The sequence below is a fragment of the Magnolia sinica genome, chromosome 6 (assembly GCF_029962835.1).
Source record: "Magnolia sinica isolate HGM2019 chromosome 6, MsV1, whole genome shotgun sequence".
Lineage (NCBI taxonomy): Eukaryota > Viridiplantae > Streptophyta > Magnoliopsida > Magnoliales > Magnoliaceae > Magnolia > Magnolia sinica.
In genome coordinates, this window is record NC_080578.1 from 34,228,157 (window position 1) to 34,245,101 (window position 16,945).

Consider the following 16,945-nt stretch of genomic DNA (forward strand, 5'->3'; position numbering starts at 1 on the left):
TGTTTAGTTTTGTAGGATCTTAATTTAGGAACTTCTGATTTGGTAACATCTTTCCAACTCTTCTTTTCTTTCTTTCTAAATTTCTATTTCCTTTCTTTCTTTTAGGTTCAGGTTTAGAATCTGAATTAAGGGCTGCGAGTGTTTCATACCCAAGTAGATCCGTGACAACACTCGATGTCTCTTGATTGAAGGAGGATTGGTTAAGGGGTTGACTATCCATCGCAGGACTAGACACCACTCAAGATCCCTAGAGTTAATTGAGATTATGGCAGCAAATCAACTGGCCAATCAACCAAAGGGACAACCTCAACCTCAGGTTGGGGAAGTCTAGGATGAGAATGAGGTGTATTAAGCACCCCCGCCTCCTCCTTACGAGATTATTTACAACCGGCGGGGGTGAGCACGCCCTCATGCATGGTTTTTCAGAAAACACGGGACACATGGATATCATGCCAGGGGTGATCCAACACCTTCCAAAATTTGATGGGCTTGAGTCAGAAAATCCATATTTACATCTGAAAGAGTTTGATGAGATCATAGCCACACTATACTTTCCTAACGTGTTTGTCAACATGGTCAGGCTGAAACTCTTTCCCTTTTCTTTGAAAGAGAAAGCTGAGACGTGGTTACACTCACTACGTCCTCGATCTATTGGTAGATGGAATGACATGACAAGGGAGTTCATAAAGAAAAAAAATTTCATATCATAAGACGAACACCCTTAGAAAGTCGATCATGAACTTTGCCCAAAGGGAAGATGAAACATTCTTCCAATGTTGGGAGTGGTTCAAAGATCTTGTCAGTTCATGCCCACAACATGGTTTTGAAATGTGGCGCATCACAAATTTTTTCTATGATGGATTGACATCTCCCATGTGCTAATTAGTTGAGACAATGTGTAACGGGGAATTCATGAATAAAGATGTCGATGAGGTGTGGGACTACTTTGAGAAGCTTGTTGAAAACACACAATCATGGGACATCTCTCCAAAACTAAGCACCATGTCTAGGCCAACTCAATCCAAGGAAAGAGATGGAATGAATCTCCTGAAAGAGGACGATGATATCGGTGCTAAAGTGGTTAATCTTACCAGAAAACTTGAGGCCATGGAATTAAAGAAGGATAAGGCTAAGGAAATTATTTACGGTATTTGTGCTTGCAACATTCACACAACTAAAAATTGTCCAACAATACCTACATTTTAAGAAGTGTTGAATGAGCAATCCAATGCCGTGAACAATTACCAAAGACCTTTCAATGGATCTACCTCCAATACATTCAATCTTAGTTGGAGAAATCATCCAAACTTCAGTTGGAGGAATGGACAAACTGCTACCCCTCAAGGTTTCTTCAATTAAATTCCACATCAAGAGAAACCTCAAGAGGACCTGGTTCTAAAACATCTTCAAAAGCAAGAGCTTTTCAATCAAGGTATGCTACAACCCTTTCAAGACATCACAAAGGTCATACAAGGGCTTGATACTAAAAGTGTGATTGGGAATAAGGAGGGCCTCCCAGCTCAACCTTTTCCCAATCTAAAACCACAATATGAAATTAGCGACCCAAGCTCTTCAAATCAGATGGAGCAAGTTAAATCTATCACCACTCTTAAGAGTGGGAAGACTATTGACAAAACCATTCCGGTTAGGGCTGAAAATCCTAAGGAACTAGAAGAGGACAACAAGGATGGATCTAGCTATGCCCTACAAGAATTAGAACCGGAACCTCAAGGAAAGCCGATTGCTCCATTTTTCCAATTGTTGGTTGCACCAAATCCACTCTCTAACTCTCAGGACATTCTAGAGGTATTGAAACAAGTGAAGGTCAATATTCCTCTACTTAATGCTATAAAACAAATACCTTCATATGCCAAATTTCTGAAAGACTTGTGTACAACCAAAAAATGGCAAAATATTCAAAAAAAAAAAATTCTTAACTGAAAAAGTGAGTGTCATTCTAAAGAAAAATGTGCCATAGAAATTCAAAGATCCTGGTAGCCCAACCATTGCTTGTGTAATTGGGAATTACCGCATTGAGCACAAACTTCTTGATTTAGGAGCGAGCGTAAATCTGATTCTTTACTTAGTTTACAAACAGTTAGGTTTGGGTGAATTCAAACCCACCTTAACCACACTACAACTTACTGATCGCTCTATTCGTGTACCGAGAGGGATAATTGAGGATGTGTTAGTCCAGGTTCACGGATTCTACTACCCTGTAAATTTTATCATCCTGGATACCAAACCCATCAGTAATATGAGAACTCAGATTCCCATAATTCTTGGTTGCCTATTCCTTGCCGCTTTAAATGCAATCATCAATTGTAGGATTGGTGTCATGAGCATGTCCTTCGGGACTATGACATTGGAGTTAAATATCTTTTTCAACACGAGCAAACGATTAAAGGATGATGACGATTTCCACGACATTAACATGATTGACTCTTTTGTAGAAGAGAGAACGCCTCTAACCTTATCCTCTGACCCTTTAGAGACATGCCTGGCCCACTCCCATGATTTTGAGGATGACATGATTAGGGAGATGGTTGCCATACTTGATACTGCCCCGGTACTTAAAGTTAACTAGTGGAGGCCACAATTTCAAGAATTACCCCAAACCGAAGAAGTGCCTCTGCAGTCTAACCTCAAGGCACCGAAGCTTGACCTAAAACCGTTGCCCTCTAATTTAAAATATGTTTGTTTAGGTCAAGATGAGACATACCCGGTGGTGATTTCATCTCACCTTGAGCAAGAACAGGAGAGTATGCTCATATCTACTCTCATTGAGCATAAGGGAGTCCTTGGATGGACGATTGCGAACCTTAAGGGAATTGACCCTTCAATTTGTACTCAGTGCATTTATCTTGAGGATAATGCGAAGACCACTTCACAATGACAATGTAGACTAAACCCAAACATGAAGGAGGTGGTTAAAGCCAAGGTTCTTAAACTATTGGATGTGGATATCATATACCCTATATCCGATAGTCAATGGGTGGTCCAACTCAGGTGGTTCCCAAGAAGTCTAGAATCACCATCATAGACAATGTCAATGGTGAACTCGTGCCAACTAAAGTTACTACTGGTTGGATAATGTGCATTGACTACAGGAAGTTGAATACCATCACAAGGAAGGACCACTTTCCTTTGCCCTTCATCGATCAAATTTTGGAAAGGCTAGCTGGTCAGTCATAATACTATTTTCTTGACGGGTATTCTAGCTACAATCAGATAGAGATAGCCCCTAAAGATCTGGAAAAGACCACGTTTACATGTCCCTATGGCACCTTTGCTTATTGAAGGATGCTATTTAGACTATACAATGCTCCTGCCACCTTTGAGCGATGTATGATGAGTATTTTCTCTGACATGGTGGGGTAATATTTAGAGGTCTTCATGGATGATTTTTCTATCTTCGTTCCATCTTCAGTAAGTGCTTAGAGAGTCTTAAATGTGTGTTGAAGAGATGTGAAGAAAAGAATTTGGTACTCAATTGGGAGAACTGTCATTTCATGGTTCGCAAGGGAATTGTCCTCGGACATATCATCTCATCCAAAGGAATCGAGGTAAATAAGGCAAAAATTGATCTTCTCTCTAACCTACTATCACGCCCCGAAATCTGGCACCTGGGTATATTCGACCCCGATTCCATACCCGCAGGCATGACTTATGTTTTGTATGTTTACATTTCATATTCCACACATATATTGACAAAATAACTTCATTCATAAAATATAACAATCCAAAAATTTAATAATTAAACATTTATTTAAAGAAAAATGTCCATGTTCCGACTATTCAAGATTATCATCAAACACATGTCATCGTAATATTGTCATACTAAATGTTCATTACACTTATTTAGAAAATGGTAAAGAAACAAAAATAAATAAAAGAAAATCTCTTTAAGCTCCTCCATGTGATCCCGATCCTGAAATTTTAAAATCCCAACAGAGTAAGCTGCGAAGCCTAGTGAGTAATCTCAACACAGGTTTCAAAATAATCTCATATAATATGAATAAAACTGTATAAAAATACAATACATATTTGGGCAAAACAACAAATGAGGAGATTTAATAAACAAAATGTTTCAATGTAAATTCAAAGAAAAATAGATAAATGAAATCAACATATGTTATACTCCATAATAACATGTGCGGTTTATTCTTTTTAACACCAGGGCTAGTTTACACCGGTTGCCTAACACCTGCACCAATACAACACCTAGCCTGGCAATGGGAACCACTTACATGATATGCTCACTCATCCAAAGGGCACTTGGTGAGGGACCCATTTGTATGTTAGCTGGCCAAACTACTACCTTACCGAACCTGATAGTGGAAACCTTTTGCAATCCTGACATGCTCACCCACTCAAAGGGTACGGTAAATGTTCCAAAAGGTATCAGTTGGGTTTCTGGGACTTTCAACCCAAGGGTCTTGATCGCCCCACCTATTTACGCTTTAGGGATTTTCAACCCAGAGGACTTGATCGCCTCACCTATTTTCTGGTGTTTCATAACTATTTTAATGATGCATGATTTTAATATTGCATAAATCAAATATTTCTAAATATCTTCAATGACTACTATTCTTCGGTCAGTCCATAATACTTGATGTACATGATTTAATAAACTAAAAATAAAATTTTCAATCAATGTAAATTGTATGTAGATAATTAAAATTTTACATAAAAAATAAAATAAACATTCAACGTAATCTATTAGATCATGGTTAAAATACAATGTAAAAAATAAACATGCAACGTGATTTATTAAATCTTGATTAAAAAGATAAGCATGCAACATGATTTATACGATTTAAGATCTATATAAAAAATATATATAAACTCAAGATTTTGCAATAACTTTTAACAAAATAAAATCTAAATGCAAATAAATGAATTTTTTTAAAGATAGGATTAACAATAAGACTATAAAACTTCAATGAAATCATATTAAAGCAATGACAACAAAAATAATAATTTAAACAACATTTTAAGAAGCAGGGTAAGTAATTACATCAAATTAAAAAGTACATCCAAGATGGCAATTTTGTATTATAAGTACAATTGAATTAACAAATGAAATGAATTAAATTAAATTATTTAGAGTTTTCATAAATATCAAGTGAGAGAAAAACTCACTTTTTCTTAAAAAAGTATTTTCTTTTCTTTTTCTTTTTCTTTTCTTTTCTTCCTCTCTCTTCCTTTTTCTCTCTCCTCTTTTCTTTCTTCCTTTTTCTCTCTCTTCTTTCTCTCCCTCTTTCCAACGTAAATGAATAGCAACTTTCCTTCTTTTTTTTTCTTTCTCTCTCTCTCCTCACTTTTCTCATGTCACACCACACTCCACCCTCACATTACAATTTCTTTTCTATCTCTCATACCTCCCTTTTATACCCTCTTCATTCCCATATTTAACACGTGTAAGAGAGAGTGGCTCGTACTACTCTCTTACCGTTTCTCTTACCTTTTATTGTACGTTTCACATGTGCTATGTGTGTCACGTGTATGGACATCAGGTGCATGTGATGTATGTGGTGCATGTGTGCCACACGTATAAGAGGTGTGTATGAAATAGGTGTTCATGGTGGGAAATGTAGTGTGCATGTGCACCATGTATCTCATGTGTGCCACATGTATGTGCATGAATGAAATTGTTATACACGGTGTCCAGTATTAAGCTATGGTTGTGATGATGTAGATTGATGGATGGATCAATAGATGGACGGATGGATGTATGGATAGATGGATGGATGGATAAATGTATGGTTGGATTCATTAGTTAATAAACAGTTGGATTGGATATGTCCAAATCAATGGTTGAGATTAAACCAATTGATCTTGTAGATCGACGATCATATCGGACTAATTGGGTACGTCGATCAATGGTTAAAATTGGAGGGTCAAGATTTATTTGGGTTATTACATCTACCTTCACCTAAGAACATACGAGAAGTGCGATCCTTTTTAGGACACGCCAGGTTTTATAGAAGATTCATAAAGGACTTTAGTCTTCTCTCTCATCCTTTATGTAATCTACTTCAAAAGGATGCACCATAGGGGTGGATCGAGCAATGCTAGGAAGCTTTTACGAAGCTTAAGGGCATGTTGACCACTGCACCTATCATGCAGCCACCCGACTGGAGCCTTCCTTTTAAACTTATGTGTGAAACATCTGATTATGCTCTTGGGGCGGTTTTAGGGCAAAGAAAAGAAAAGAAGCCCTACATTATCCATTATGCAAGTAGAACTCTAAATCCTACCCAAGTGAATTACTCGACTATAAAAAAGGAACTCCTAGCTGTAGTGTTCGCTTTGGACAAATTTATGTCATACTTAATCGGATCCAAGATCATCATTTACACAAATCATGCGGCACTCAAGTATCTTCTTTCTAAGAATGATGTTAAACCCCACCTGATAAGATGGATCCTCCTACTCCAAGAATTTGATTTAGAAATGAAGGATAAAAAGGGAGTAGAGAACATAGTGGCTGACCATCTTTCTCACCTTAATCCCTCTGATTCCCTTGAGACGACACATATTAATGATATGTTCCTTGACGAATAATTGTTTAAAGTCTCCCATTCACCTTGGTTCGCTGATATTGCACAGGTTTCACACCGACACATTGGACTGCGCAAGATAAGAAGAAATTTTTCACCGAGGTATGCAAATTCTTCTAGGATGATCCGTATTTGTTTAAATATTGCCTAGAACAAATCTTAAGGAGATGTGTGCCAGACGATGAGCATTAGAGTGTCATCTCCTTCTGTCATTCTCAGGCCTATGGTGGTCACTTTTCTGCTAAAAAGACCACGTCCAAGATTTTGTAGTATAGCTTTTACTGACCCACTATTTTCATGGGCACTCATGAGTTTTGTAAGGCTTGTGAGCATTGTTAGAAATTGGAAGCATTGTCCCATCAAAAAATGATGCCCTTAAACCTTATTCTTATCATAAAAGCATTTGATTGCTAGGGCATCGATTTCATTGGACCATTCCCCCAATCCTTTGCAAACTTATATATTTTGCTCGCAGTAGACTATGTCACTAAATGGGTTGAAGTGATTCTGGGCTGGAATAATGACCATCGCACGGTCATTAAATTCCTAAAAGAGAACATCCTTTCCCGATTCGGGACACCTCGAGCCATCATTAGTGATGGAGGCTCACATTTTTGTAGTAAGCCATTCGAGAATTTAATGAAGAAATATGGTATTTCCCATTAAGTGAGCACTCCATACCACCCACAAACAAGTGCACAAGCTGAGATTTCTAATAGGAAAATTAAACATATTTTAGAAAAGACGGTTAACCTTTACTATAAGGATTGGTCAATCCGATTGACCGATGCCTTATGGGCTTACCGTACTGCATTTAAGACCCCTATTGGAATGTTTCACTTTAGACTTGACTATGGAAAAGCTTGCCACTTACCTGTGGAGTTGGAACATAGAACCTACTGGGCAATCAAAAATCTGAATTTCAATCTGGATAACGCTGGCTCACTATGCAAACTTCAGTTAAATGAACTTGAAGAAATCTGGAACGATGTGTACTAGAACTCGAGAATTTACAAGGACAAGATGAAGGCGTTTCATGACTAACACATTTCGCAAAAATCATTCACTCTAAGTTAGAAAGTCCTTTTGTATAATTCTCGGTTATTTTTCTTTCCGAATAAGCTTCGATCTCGTTAGACCAGCCCTTTCACCATTATCACTGTTTATCCTCATGGGGCTGTCGAGATTCGGAATCTAGACAATGACAATGAGTTTAAAGTGAATGGACATCGATTAAAGCCATTTGTCGAGAAATTTGATTCAGATGACTTGTCCATACCTCTGATGGATCCTGTGTACTAGGATTGATCTCCTAATCTGACAGAGCTTTAGGTAGGTTTACTGCTTTCATAGGACTACGGTAGTTTACTTTTTCGTCATTTTAGGATAGTCGGCTTTATGCCATTAGGATAGTTTTCTTTCTAGTTGCTCTAGGATAGTTTTCTTTTTGTTAGTTTCACTCTTGTGCTGACCCACTTTCACGCTGAAATCTCTTTAGAAAAAGCCACTTGATCCCTTCTTTAGGTACATCTTTCCATCACTTCTCCTTCAATTTCATTACCTCATGTGTATTACATGCTTATATCTTTTACATTGAGGATAATGTAGATTTTAGGTTGGGGATGGGAGATTAGGTTACCTAATCAGTGTTTTCTCAGTTTTGAGCAAAAAAAATTGTGAAATTTTTTCTGAAAATTCTTATGAATTCGAGTGATTTCAAAGGATAGTCTTGATTTAAGAAGTATAAGATATGGTAATTTACGACTCTTGGATTCAGCTATCTGTTAGATTTCACAGTTAATTTTGAATTGTTAATCCATGATTTAAAATTTTAAATATTGATTGAGTCATGATTTCACATGTCACACCTAGCTTACACATTAAAGCTTCAGTTCAATATTGAATTGTTAGCCTGGTAATCACTAGGCATGGAAGGAGCCAGCCTCGGGAATTTGTACATCATGTTCATTGAAAAAATAAGAAGAAGAAGAAGAAGAAGAATACCTAGCTAAAAAACAGTTGTCGTCGAAAATGGCTACCTGTTAAAGATCTTTAAAAAGGTTGACACAATGTGAAGCCATTGATGAAAAAAATCAAAAGCTGGAAGAATAAAATGGTTGAACTATAAGGCAATTTTTGGTTTATGTTTGGAATGCTCTTGTTGGTTACCAATGATATCATGAAAATTGAGAATTAGACCTTTAATTTTGATAAGTCAGGGTTGAATTATACACCCAGGGAACTCAGTATTTAGAATTGTTCTAATTAATGGATTAATACTTTAAACTTGACTATGAAATTTATTGTGCGCTTGAGTCCAGGAGAAAGTAATGTCCAACATTCATGAATCTTAGAATTCTAGAATCTGGATTGTTTTTCAAAAATCACTCGAGTTTATAGAATCTGTCCCGTAATTCTTAAAATATTTTTCGCATACTTTGCTCGGGACTAGAAAAATGCTGGTTAGGGATTTTTGTTGAGGGTCAAATATGTAATATTTGACCCCAGTTATTGCCTAGTTTTATGAACATGATGATGTTTAATGTTATATTTTAATTATGTTTTTGTTGCAAGGTGAATTTAAGAGATTAGACTGAAAAGGTGCTAAAGGCAGGGATTTGAGGCTCACAGATCACCAAGGCAAGGGATGAATCTTAGGGGACTAAGATTGAAGAATTCACATGCCAAAGATCTAAGAAAATCTAGTGATTAATGATAAAGAGGCCTCAAAATCGTCCTAAATGCAAGATCACAGGGTTCCGACCATCTGTTTGGCTCGAAACTTTATAAGAGGCTTAAAGAACCTAAATTAACCATACACGTCAAAATTTAACCCTTAAATCATTATAGAAGTGGCCCGATAGATAGATCAGCCACAAAATCACTAATTTGGCGCCCATCTGATATCTGGATATGCTTCAATTTGGGTCTCAACCCCTTAAATTGGATGAAGGAGAGGATGAATGGAGTAGATTTATCAAAAACATCACTGTGGGACCTAGGTTTTGTGCTAGTTTGTTTTGTCTAGTAGAAACCCCTTTAAATGATGGAGACTTCATTCCATTAATCTTCTTCAAGCACTCTCTCTTACTATTTCCTCTTTTATTTTTGTTATCTCATGTTATGGTGCATTGTATATCTTTTTACATTTAGGAGAAAGTACATTTTAGGTTGAGGGTGAGATTTGATGAAATTGATCAGTATTTTCTTATTTTTCTAGTAATTTTTTTTTTAATTTTAATTTTCATATTTTAAAACTCTTTTTGAAGATTGTTATTTTGTGTGCCTAAGTGTGTTTGAGTATAGGAAGATGATGAGATATGAAGTGATTTTTTAAAGTCTACAGTTTAGTTAATTAGTTGATTTTTAAAGTTTTTTAATAAATTGATTGATAGGAAAATTTAAACATAAATTGAGTTTAGTTCACAATTCACATCTTATTCAATTCTTTAAGGTTAACTTGAACTCCTAGTGTTTAACTTGATGATTACTCAAGAGTATTAGGAGCCAAGTCTGGAGATCCTTATCTACCATGGTATGAAAAATAGAAAATGAGTAGTTAAAACAAGAGTGGAATCGAAAATGGCTACCTATTGCAGGTGCTTAAATGAGAAAAAAGAAAAATAAAAAGAATGGACAATAGTGTGAAAGACGTCGATAACCAAAAGGCCAAAAAACTAAGTTAAAAGGGAGATGGGTTCGGAATTAGTGACTCATGTTGATCTAGCTACTTCTAGGTAATAATCATAGTTAACATCATGTAGAGAAGGATGACTCTTATGGATTATAAGTTGGAATTCACTGAGCACATTTGAAACTTGATGTTTAAATGCATTTTATTAATTTATTATTAAAAGAGAATTTATTTTAATAGTCTAGTATTGATATTAGGTTCTAGACTGATAATATTTAATCCTTGTATCTTTTAATTTTACCTATATATGCATAGGATTACACAAAATATTGTTTTTCTAAGAAAGGTTTGAAATTTGGATTTTGAATATTAGTTTTCCGCATGTTTTTCTTGGGACTAGCAAAATTTTGGTTGGGGGTGTGTTGAGTACTTGAGTGTGAAATATTATATATTTTCCCTCATTGTGCATTGATTTTATATGTATAGATGTACTTAATTGATCTAATTACATATGTTTTCCTATGTAGAGTGATTTGAAAAGTTAAGATGGAAAGAATAATTTAAGAGAAGATTTAATGCTCAAAGAATGATCAAGTGAAGATTTGGAGATTTAAAGGTTACTAATGAAGAATTCAAGTGCTAAATATCCAAGAAAACCAAGTGCAAAAGAGATAGAGTAGACTAGAAAAATCACAAAGTTCATTAACAAAAATAACAGACTGTTCAGTCCCACCTGATGTTGGTTCATTATGACCAAATATGCTCAGAACTGTCTAGTAAGAAATTGTGATTTTCATATCTAATTTGACTTGACACTTATATTTGAACAAAGCTAGGTTCGGGGCTATAGAAGGGAAGTTTGGTGTTACCTAAGTGAGATAGAGACTTCAGACTATTTTGGAGAAATTTGGCTGTAACCAAAAGTGGGTTCGATGCAACCAAAGGGATGCTCGGTGCGATCGAAGCTATTGTCGATGCGACTACAGCATAACAAAAGTGTATAAATTTGAAGTTAGTTTCAAGTAGATGCGAGTTTTTCCTATTTAAATGAGTGTTTTACGCTATTCTAAGTACGAATTAAGGTAGATGAGAAAAAGCAAAGAGTTGTGGAGCTTATCCGAAGTCCTCCATCGCCAATCCTTCGGTTTATCTATATATATATATAAAATTTAGTTCAATCATGTCCATGGTTGGTTAAATCTTTTAGCTAGAGCTAAGATGTGAAGCTTGTAGTAGTTTTTAATGTTTTAGTGTACTTTCATTCAAGTATTTGATTTGAATGTTGAAAAATTCATTGATATTGATTTGAATAAAGATTTATTTTTAGTTTACTTTGATCCATTGTCGACTCCGGATACATTGGATGCTTAAGAAAACTAAGAGTGTTTTCTTATTTATTTTACTAGGGGATTGATTTGTAAAATCTATTGATCTATCGTAAAATAAGGGCATGATAGATGTTTTAAATTCCCTACGATCAATAATTTAGTGACTTATGTGGGAACTAAATTAATTGAAGTTCAAACCTATTTTGATTTGTGAATGATGATTTAATGACTTTATTATCTGGCTGGATAGGATAAGATTTATATTTCAGATGAGTTATCTAAATTAATCAAGTGAATTAGACATTAAGAATGGTTATAAGTGGATCGTTGGCACTCTAGCTTTGCTCTATTGATTTTCCTTTAAATTATCTTAGTTTCAATCATACTTTTTTTATAATCCAATTCTATAGTTAGTTTTAATTCTAGTTCTAGTTCTAAAGTATTTTAGAGAACACAAAAATATAAGTCCATGTAAATTCGATCTCCGTCTCACTGAGTAAAATCACATTGTAGCCCTGCACTGGGGGTTTTCTCAACAGTTTTCAAAATCCCATACTCATCCAAAAGATATTGGATTTTACGGTGCCAAATATCATATTTATTCCCATTTAGCTTCTCGCCCTTGTTCAAGTTGACTACAATGTTCTTAGATGCCATTTTCACTATTCAGATAAATAATTTATTACATCCATAATCTAAGCATATCACATTCATTGCTTGCAATATCACAAGATAATGTTACTTTGATCCATTATATATCGTTGGATTGAAAGAAAGGACAAAATCCTACAATCATCTCCTCAGACACGCTTAGGATTGAGGTTTCCCCATCATCAATTTTGTGTGCCAATGATGTTGATCTAAAAAGCTTCCACTCATCTCCCACTAGTTAGTTTATATATGAGTTATTAACATCATTATGTACTATATACCAAATCTTCATCCACCCTCGAAAAAAATTGTTACTAAAGAATTTTTAATTTAAAAAAATGTCCATATTGGTCAAAATCAACAACCTTCATCAATTTGGGTAGAATTCTGCCACTTTGGTTGAATTTGTCCATCTTGGTCGAATTTGGCCACTTTGGTCGAATTCACCCATCTTATTCGAAATTAATCACTTTGGTAGAATTCGGCCACTTTGGTTGAAATTAGCTACCGTGGTTGAATTCGGCCATCTTTGGTCGCAACACAATCTGATCATGGGATGGTTTACTAAACTCAATCTGCCTCTATCTATTTTTCTCAATATGTTGGCAACTAGCGAGCATTCGTTACCATGATTGCAGTCGGCAGTCATGGCCGCAGGCCACATACAGCTATGGAGAAAACTCTTTATGCTCATTTTATGAGGGATTTCATCCCTTTCTCAATTGAGCTTCAAAATAGACAAAATATGAGAGAGAGAGAGAGAGAGAGTTTTGTAAACTAAAAGAAATGTCAAACGAAGGTGCACCTCTGTAGCTCTGATACCAATGTTAGGAAATGGCTACTCAAAGTAATTCCCTATATCCAACAGCAACGAAAGATGAATGTTTGGCTGTTGGATCTTCCTAAATGCGTCTCACATCGCCGAAAGAGAGTTACACCACATTCACTGGCGTAAGAAGAGGTCTAAAGGAACACTCATCTTTAAATAAGATTAACACTGTAAATCATGTGGTAGTGATGGAATATGACTTCCCTCTCACAATCTCTCTACACTTTACAAATTTTTGCTTGAGATTTTGATGTGTTTTGGTCATCATGAGTATTATAGCTCCTTTTATAGCAATATAGCCATGAATGCTATCAATTGCAGGAGATGAACAATTTGGAAACTGCCATACTAAAAGGTTGCTAAATAAGATGAACAATTTGAAACTACTAACCCTATTTCTTTATCTTCCAGCGGGTATGGCCCACTTGGACAACCCACCTTGCAGTTATAGTTTGGAAGCAAGAACCCCGAGTAAATTTCTTTTCCTCAAATTGTTGCTCATGCAGCCTCTAGTTGCATAAGCACCACCCTAAGCAACATATGTTATCAAGACTTTGTGGGACCCACATAGTGTGTATCACATCCAATCTATCAAAAGGTGAACCACACCCTGATGGTCGAATGGCTCAAAATTCAGTCTGATCTAACCATTTGGGACACATTATAGAAAATAATAGAAAACACTCTAAAGCTCCAAATTCAACTAGAGGGCATTCCTTCTTATTATATCGGCCTAGTTTTTAGGGTGTCTTATCATTGCAATGACTCACTTTTGGATAGGTTTGATTCCCTGCAATATCACATGGAACCACCACATGAATTTGGTGTTTTTGGCAATTGTACACTATTTATGGTCGTGAAAAACCCCAAGTGCAGGCTTGCAATGTAGTAATAACTCGGTAAGACCAAGGTCATGCCCATAAGGACTTATGATTGTGCTATTTTAAAAATAATTTATAACTATAACTAGAACTAAGCTAACTACTTAAATTTGCTTTAAGGAGCAATGGCATAGTTAAAAAGGAAATCAGTAAAGATAAAACAATAGAGCGCCAAGAATCCATTTTTAACTATATCTTAATACTTAATTCACTTGATTCAATTGAATTACTCAACTAGATTCGAAGTCCTATCCTATCCAGCTAGATAATAGAGTAGTTAAATCATCAGTCATACATCAAAACAGATTTAAACTTCAATTCAATTGGTTCCCACATAAGGTATCAAAGTAGTGATCACAAGGAATTTAAAGTATCTATCATGCTCGGAGTATATGATAGATTAATAGATTCTACAGATTAATCCTTTGCAAAAAAAAATACTTTTAGTTTTTCTAATCATCCAATGTGCCCGAAGTCGGCAATAGATCAAAATAAACTAAAAATAAATCTTCATTCAAACTAAATATCAATGAATTGCTCAACAATTATCCCAATAACATTAATAAAAGTAAACTAAACATTAAGAATAATTATAAGCTTCACCTCTTAGCCCAAGCTAAGAGATTAGCCAATCAAAGACATGATTAAACTAAAACTCAAAAAGAAGAACAAAAAAATTGAATAGAATCGAAGGATTGGAGGAGGACTCCGAAGAAGCTCTGCAACTCCTTACTCTATCCCGTCTACCATATTTTAGAAAGCCTAAAACATCCATTTAAATAAGCATAATTCACACTAACTTGGAACCGACTTCAAATTACGTACTTTTGTTACACTTCATCTACAGCTGACCATAGCCTTTGGTCTCACCGAATTATCTCTCGGTTGTAGTAGAATTTCTCCAATATATGTCTGAAGCCTCTGTCTCCCGTAGGTCGCACCGAACTGTACTTCGGTGGCACCGAACATGGCTTTGGTCAAACTAAATGTCGAGCCGAATCAACTTTGAAAATCACAATTTGTTGCTAGACTATTTTGTGCACATTCAGTCACACTGAACCGACCTTAGGTGGGATAAATAGTCTGTTAATTCTATTGATGAACTTTTTTATTTAGTCAGTCTTTTCTCCCTCCTTTGCACTTAGTTTCCTTAAATCTTTGGCACTTGAAATCTTCATTAGTCAACTCCAAATATCCAAATCTTCACTTGGTTATTCTGTGAGCATTAAATCTTCTCTTTAATCATTCTTTTCATCATTGCTCTCCAAATCGCTTGGCATAGCAAACCATATGTAATTAGATCAATTAAACACATCTATGCATGTAAAACAAATGCATAGTAAGGGAGAAATATACAACATTTCACACTCTACAATTTCTAACAATGTGACCTATCCAATGATCACATTGTTAAAGTAAATATTGCGAGTGTAGGATCCCCTATGCATCAATAATGGAGATAAAATAATCTCAAACTTAAATATTACCTGAATGGGAAGCTATTCCTTCACCTGATATTGATTATAATGTTGTACTTAAATATTCTTCGTTTGGGCCTTAATTTTCCACACCTTATACCCTTCTGAAAATGCTTCAAAGGAACTTGGGTTTTCAATACATGTTGGTGAAAGGAGCAAGACCCATAAAAGAGAACTGGAGTAGTTCAACCCATTACAATTACTCCTCTAAAAGTCTCCACAATGTAAGAGTTCATAACTCTACCAGAGACCATGCTTCACTAAAATACTCTAAAATATATGTCTATTTGAAGCACTCTGGATATGTAGTAAAGTCCAAGTGCACTATCTCTTATGTATCTAAAATGATCACAACTTTTATGGGGGCCACTTGTATTCTCAACACAAATACCCAATAATCAAATTATCCAAATTATTGATCACATGGGATCCACCTAATATATGTGTTAAACACATTTTGTGATGTCCCAAATTTTTGCTATTTGAATTTTAAAAAATCCTCAATTTTTTCTATAATTAGCTTATATTATCATTTACTGACCCTTAATACTCGATGTTATCCTATACATGGGTATTACTAGTAAAGAACCACACAAATACGATTAATTAATAGTAGGAAGCTAACGAATCTACCTGATCTCCTAAACCTTGAGTTTAGCCTTATGATTTATTCATCTAGGACCCCAAATCTATCCAACCTATCACTGACTAAGCAAGATAGCCGTAACTAAATAAAGACCAACATAAAGTCAAGGCAACTATAGATCATATTTTAATTAACAAACCAAGCTGACTTAAGTACTCTTTTATCCTAAGAACCAATGGTTTATGCTGATTAGTATTGGATCATCATTTCTACTAATTGTAAATAGGCTACACTGTGAACTTAGCTAATCCAAACTCTAATCATTGCATATAAGAAATCTCGCTACCTTATTCATTCCAGACATGCCATGATTATCCAAACAAGCTCTAAACTGCTCATTAGTGAGCCACTAAATCCAAGACTATAGAGAGACATTTGTCTTAGCAGGACATCGAGCTGAGATCTTATCTCGAATCGCTCAACTTGGACTCATAAAGCCAATGCATGAGATGTGTGAATATTTCTGAAATTAATTAAGAACTTATTTGTATCTGATCTTTGTAAAGTTGTGGCTTTCAAACCATTAGGTCGTGACCAAATTTAAGGTACTAAACTAAGTTAATACCCTGCACATATCCCTATAGCTACAGCCTTGATTGATGATCGGTGACCTTCGAACTAACTTCTAATCATACTTGTCAATCGACGCACCTAAATGGAGGGCTGATTATATCTATGCATAAATCATCATTAGGCCCAACTATACTAGAATGTTTATCGACCCATATACCCTCTAGTGGACCCCCAACATTGAAAACACTCTCCTATAGGATCAATACACCAAAACCTTGGCCCTTGGGGCCAATTGCACCACTTATGGCACTATATAAACCCCATATATAGGGAGCCCCCTCTTTCTATACAAATTCACCCTAGAAATTGAAGAGAAAGAGAGAAAGGGAGAGAGAGAAAAAGAAAGGAATAGAGAAAGA

At 35.6% G+C, this 16,945-nt stretch overlaps 1 non-coding gene across 1 annotated transcript; it reads right to left on the reverse strand.

Moving 5' to 3' along the window:
* Positions 1–717: 717 nt before the first annotated feature.
* LOC131250370 (small nucleolar RNA R71) lies at positions 718–824 on the reverse strand. The gene has a single exon (XR_009173295.1). It is a non-coding gene; the product is annotated as a small nucleolar RNA R71 (small nucleolar RNA).
* Between the last annotated feature and the right edge of the window lie 16,121 nt (positions 825–16,945).